Source organism: Azolla caroliniana, unplaced genomic scaffold, assembly GCF_043228905.1.
Source record: "Azolla caroliniana isolate FFs.n. ecotype wild unplaced genomic scaffold, voAzoCaro1.0.p SCAF_13, whole genome shotgun sequence".
NCBI classification, from domain to species: Eukaryota; Viridiplantae; Streptophyta; class Polypodiopsida; order Salviniales; family Salviniaceae; genus Azolla; species Azolla caroliniana.
This window is the reverse complement of record NW_028230448.1, coordinates 12,388,732-12,394,951: the sequence shown is the minus strand read 5'-3', so window position 1 is coordinate 12,394,951 and position 6,220 is coordinate 12,388,732. Positions and strand designations below refer to the sequence as shown.

The window sequence follows — 6,220 nt, the reverse complement described above, 5'->3', positions numbered from 1 at the left end:
TAGTTGACTAGGAACCTTAGTAGGGTGCAGTTGGTCGGCTCACCCGATATCGTTCTAGTCGGTTTTGAACCCGAGTCGGTTTGGTTTCGGATACTTGTTGCTGAACTTGCTCGGAGTGACTCCGGTAACTTGAGGGACAGAACCGGCTGGTCTTCCCGAATGTTGCCGAGTTGGAGTGAGCCCGGTTAGCTTCCGATTGTATGCCGAATACCGATTACAAGAAACTGATTGTTTGGGCCGATTTTGCTTTGGATGAATGCAGCGATGAGAGGGACGGATCCAACTAATCCGCCCGAATGTCGATCAACCGAATGAACCACGAATTTGGTTGTTGCCAGGAGACCAATCTGCAACGGGTGGTTACAACAAGAGGGTGAATAGTGTCCGGTGACCTATTCGGATGATGTTTAACCAAATGAAGAACGATTGGGTCGGGTGTTGCACAAGGAGCTCACCTCAAGTGGTTACAATCACAGGAACAGAGTACATCCGGCTAGTTTACTCCAATTAGTGATTTAACACGGTGAGATGCAAACTTCTTGTTTGTCTTCTCTCTTCTCTGTTCTTCAAGAAAAACAGAAACAGAATGTTGTGTGGTGTACTATGACGGCCGGCAGCGGGTTGAAGAACCTCCAATGCTCTGATACCAAATGTTGGGGACAAGGCCGTCAATGCGGAAGTGCAAGCAACATTCGTAATGAAGAAGAACCTGTGTATGCGCATAAGCAAGAGAGAGAGAGAGAGAGAGAGAGAGAGAGGCACAAAGAAACGTTATATTCCAATAGCAACAGTTACAAAGAATGACAACCAACAACCTTTTCTAAAGGTTACAAAGCCACTTTATATAGTGACTGTCCTAGGGCAACTGCCCTTTATGCTATTTACAGAAATAGCCCAAACTTGGGTTGTCCAAAGGGACAGTGTGAATACGGCCATTATACACTTGTATTCGACAATGCATGCATACAAATGACATTGTTGGAATCTCCCATCTTTGGGTTGTGCGCAAGTGCCACATGCTCTCACATTCATACTATGAATCTATGTGGTTTCCATTCACCATGTATTCCAAGTGTGTTGACTAGGTATGGCAACACTGAGGTGTTTGAAACTGTGAACCACTTCAATGGCCTCCTCTTCATTATACTCTACAGGCTACTGACTTTCAGATTAGACATTTCTTCATAGTCTTGCAATTCGAGGACCAAAAGTGTTTCTGTGTAGACTTCTATACCATGGAACTTCGGAGGCACAAATAGTGCAACAACTCCCCACACCCATTCTAAGAACTCTTACCGTAACTTCGGATTTGCATGTGCGTGTAAGATAATGTGAGCCTTCATCTTTCTTCGTTTTTCTTTTGATAGATTGGAAGATCTAGAGTGGAAACTATCCTTTATTGCCCATCTCATCTTTGTTTTTTTTCTTGGTTTGTGAATTCTCTCAGTTTCAAGAGTATGTCTTGCCCCAAAAAACATAGATCACACCAACCTTCTATTAAGAGTGTGTTTTGCAAGAAAGCACATCTTAATGATACTCCAAATAAAGATGAAGAGGTGGTCACAAATGTAAATGTGTCAACATCTTCTTCTAATAAAACAAAAAGAAAGTGGAGAAACCATTGGACTTTGCTCCACCCAGGGGCATATTTGACAAAGTCCTTATTAGGTGATGAAAAAATAAAATGCATGTGGTGTGAATATGCGAGAAGGAATAATGTTTTTACAGATGGTGGATCGCTTAGCATGCAATTGTCATCATTGAATGAGCATTCTAAGTCATCCAACCATGTAATAGCAAGTGCTATGTATCATGTAAAGATACAAAAGGAAAATGCAAATGTGAAAGGCCCAATGGATGACAAAATTTCAGAAATCATGCATTTAGAAAATGAGAGGATAATCTTATGCATGAAGTTGGTTCATTTTTACGCTTGTAATGATATTCCATTAGAGAAATATGTAAAACAATGTCAGTTACAAAGGGAACTTGGTACTCCAAATGCCCCTGCCTCAAATGAATATGGTGCTTATGCTAATGCTAAATCTGCAAGAGAATTCTTAATGGCTATTAAGAACCACACAAGAAAACTCTTGTATGATGAAATTCGTGGAAGTCCATTTTTCTCCATCTTGATTGATGAAAGCACCGATCGGACATTGGAAAAACACCTCATTATCTATGTCTTGTACTTAAGTGAAGGTGGCAAAGGGGAGCCACAATGTAAATTTGTGTGTCTTCTTCCGATGGAAAATGGGAAAGCTGAAGGTATCTATAATACTATCAATGAATTCATTTTGGAGAGCAATTTAGATTTAAAAAAACTAGTGGCTTTTGCAAGTGATGGGGCATCATCTATGGTAGGTAAGAACAATGGAACAATTTCTAAGTTTCAATCCATGATGCCTAATATTTTGGGAGTGCATGGCATTGCACATCGTGAAGCACTTGCCATAAAAGATGCATATATAATGTCTCATGCACATGTGTTTAGCTTCCTTGATGCATTTGCAAATAAAGTATACTCTTGGTTGAGAAAGTCAACTAATAGACACAAGGAGCTAAAAGAAATAATGAAATGACACGGTAAGGGTGATTTGAAGGTGCTTAAAATTCACTCCATAAGATGGTTATCTCGAGGCCAAGTAATGGAGAGACTAGTTACACTTATGCCTGCAATTTTAGAACAATGGGAAAAACATGAGAAAAAATGGTACGAGTATGCTACTATATTCAAAGTGCAATTTATGTTACACCTATTGGCAGATATTCTTGTGGAATTAAATAAATTAAATGAGCAATTCCAAAGGGAATTAATGAATGTAACTATGCTTTGTGTTCACTTGGATATCATCCATGAGAAACTTCGAAGACGATATTTATCTTGTGAAACATTTGGCACCGGGTCTATGTTTCTTGCAAACTTTCTAGATAATGTGAAAGATGGCATACTCACATATATTGGATGTGATAATGTTACTCATTTACATCCATTGAAGTTTATACCAATTCCAAACCCAAAGGAGGTAACAAAACGATCAAGAAGACTAGTAAGTGGTCTTGATAGTGAGAATGAAGATAGTGATTTCAACATGAATATGTTTCATGGTAATGTGGAAAATGGTAGTTTGGATGAATGCATTAGCATTGGAAAGGACTTTGTCCAACATGTTATTGATGCCTTAAACAATTGTTTCCCGTATGTTACATTTTTCAATGTTGTAAAGTTGTTTAATCCGTCTTCATATCCCATTGAGAATTAGAATTAGAATTAGAATTAGAATTTTTATCGTCCATAAAGAGGCCAATTTTGACCTATGGGACCAGAGTATACATGTGTTCTTGATATATGTCTCCTTCCTAAGAAGGGGTATTCATATGTTGAAGCACAAAGTCTCTATGTGTTAATAAAGCATACACATATGAGCTCAACCTTCTAGGTGGTGTCTTAAGTATGGATCTTAAGTTATCACTCCCTCTTAGGGAGATAACGATGTCGTTCCTAGATGACATTCCGATGAAAGGATGCGTGGTGGAAGAAAAAGATGAGACTATGGATGGTCGGGGATGCTAACAATTCATAGTCGACCATATTCGGGATTGCGAGAAAGTGCTACGAAAGTTAGAAGATGTGCACCTAACACTTTCTGGAGAGAAATCGGCATTCGGACAAAAAGAAATATTGGTAGTCGGACATCTATGTGGGCCCTACGGCCGAAGACCGTCACCAACCAAGATCGATGCGATTCAAGCTATGAAAGAAGTATGCAAGTCACAATCCGAAGTCCGAAGGTTTCTTGGAGCATGTGCATTCTATCACATATGGATTCCGCACTATGCACATATTGTGGACCCACTCTATCACTTGTTGCGGAAGGGTAAGAAGTTCGAGTGGAGACCGGAACATACCAAAGCCATGAAGAAGCTTAAGAAAACACTACAGAGGGCGGAATCACTTAAGAAGTCGAGCTATGACCGACCGATCATAGTAACGGTTGACACAAGTCCAACCGGAATCGGATGGGTCATCAATCAAGCCAACTCAGATGGTTCGTGATATCCGATCCGATTCGGAGCAAAGGTTCTCAACGAAAGGCAACGCGGGTGTGCACAAGTCAAAAGAGAATTATGGGGAGTCGTGTCGGCAATCAAATCGGATCGAGATTATTTGATCGAAGCCGAAGTAGTGATCGAAACTTATTGTCTTCCGATACTCGGGATGATGTAGTGTTGTACTATACCGGATGTGGCTATGCTAAGGTGGATTGCATATGTTAAGTCACTTAATCCAGAGGTACGACACATCTCTGGAAAAGACAACGCGGTAGCGGATATGCTATCAAGGGTGCGGTTCGGAGACGACATAACCGAATCCGATAATGAAGAAATTTCCGAAGACTACTTTGCTTCGGAGCACATATGCCGGGTGAACGTAATCCGAGAACTCCGGGAAGAAGAATACGAGGGAGAAAGCTTTTTGATCGGGAAAGTGCTACAAGAAATCGAGGAATCATCAGACAATAAAGAGAAGAGAGCTGAGATCCGAAGTAAGAAGCGGCAAGTCCGAAAGTTCTTCTTGGAGGGAGCCGAAAAGACCGGATGGCATGGAGGGAGCTGAAAAGTCCGAAAATGGATTAATATGGAGGGAGCCGAAAAGACCGGATGGCATACCACTTCGAGTAGTCGGGACAAAAGAGCAATGAAACCAGATAATCTCCGAATTTCACGAATCCGATTGGGCTGGACATCAAGGAACATGGGCAACATTTGTGAAGATGAAGCAAAGATATTGGTGGAAGAATATGTACAAAGATGTCGCGGAGTTCACGGAAAGCTGCGAGAAATGCCAAGACTACTCCGGGGTTCAACACCGAGATGAGTTACATCTGACATTCTCACCGACAATCAACTTCAAATGGATGGTCAACATTGTAGGCATGCCAACCGGGATCGGACAAAAGAAGTACTTGGTGTTAGCTCAGGAAGATCTCACAAACCAAGTAGAAGGTCGAGCGCTATGGAGGAAAACGTGTTCTGTGGTATGCCAATTTCTTTTGGAAGAAGTGTTTTGCAGGTACGGGTGCGTAGGACAAGTGATTGCGGATCGAGGAGAACTCGAGTCTGATAAAGCCAGGGAATTCTTCACCAAACATGGATTTCGGTTAACACTAACAACGGCATACAATCTGGAAGCTAACGGGAAGATCGAACGAGGACATAGTCCAATCGTCAAAGCACTTGCAAAAGCATGCAACGGAAGGGTGAAGGATTGGCCACAGATGCTCATGTATGCACTATGGGCGGATCGTACGACGCACAGTTCCGTGACCAGTTTTATGCCGGCCGAACTTATGACCGGACAAGCACCAGTAATGCCGAGGGAAACTGCAATTGCGACATGGGCACTGCTGCCGTGGAAGGAAGAGATGAGCCGAGAAGAACTATTAGCGGTCCGGATACGACAACTGGAGGGAAGACCGGAAGACATAGCAAAAGCAACATGCCGACAACAGGAAGCGTGATTCCGGAACAAAAGCCGATTCGACACAAAGCATCGACTATGACCGGGGAAGATTGAAGAAGGAGATTGGGTGATTGTCTATGACAGTAGTCTGGATCATTAACATACAACGATATGGAAGTTCGCAAAAAGGTGTTTCTGGCCATACGAGGTTCGGAAAGTTTTCAACAACGGAACTTACCGACTATGCGAGTTGGATGGAACAGTACTACGGGTGCCTATAGCGGGGAAACGGGTGAAGATTTTCAAGAAGCGGACTGACGAAGAACCCTATGTAACCCTAGACAAGACCGACATCGAGGAGCAACCAAACAAAGATCACGGTGATACGGAAAGCGAAGAAAGTGGACTACAACTCATAGTCAACATAAGGGGAGAATCGAAGAGTGCTACGAATGAAGACGAATAACATGCATCGAGAACTTCAGCACATACCAGAGGATGTGCGGGTTCAGAGGGGGCGAGTGTTGTAGTGTAATTCGCACACTACATGAAATATGTAAAAAATATATCCGATTGTAGTACGCATAAATAAATAAAAGAAAATATTAAAAATATTGTTACATGCATAGGGTAGGATTCGAACCCTGCACCTCCATGTAAATAAACCAAAACTTTACCATTGTATTAACTTATCATAAGTATTATTAATATAGATTTAATAGGTATAAGACTTTTATTTATGCCTACCTTTATTAA

The 6,220-nt window shown here is 41.6% G+C and overlaps 1 pseudogene across 1 annotated transcript; it reads left to right on the top strand.

The window, feature by feature from the left end:
* The first annotated feature begins 964 nt into the window (after positions 1-964).
* Positions 965-3,263, top strand: LOC147856145 (uncharacterized; annotated as a pseudogene). The gene is made up of 2 exons (XR_015530670.1): positions 965-1,995; positions 2,092-3,263. The product of XR_015530670.1 is annotated as an uncharacterized LOC147856145 (transcript).
* The last annotated feature ends 2,957 nt before the right edge of the window (positions 3,264-6,220 follow it).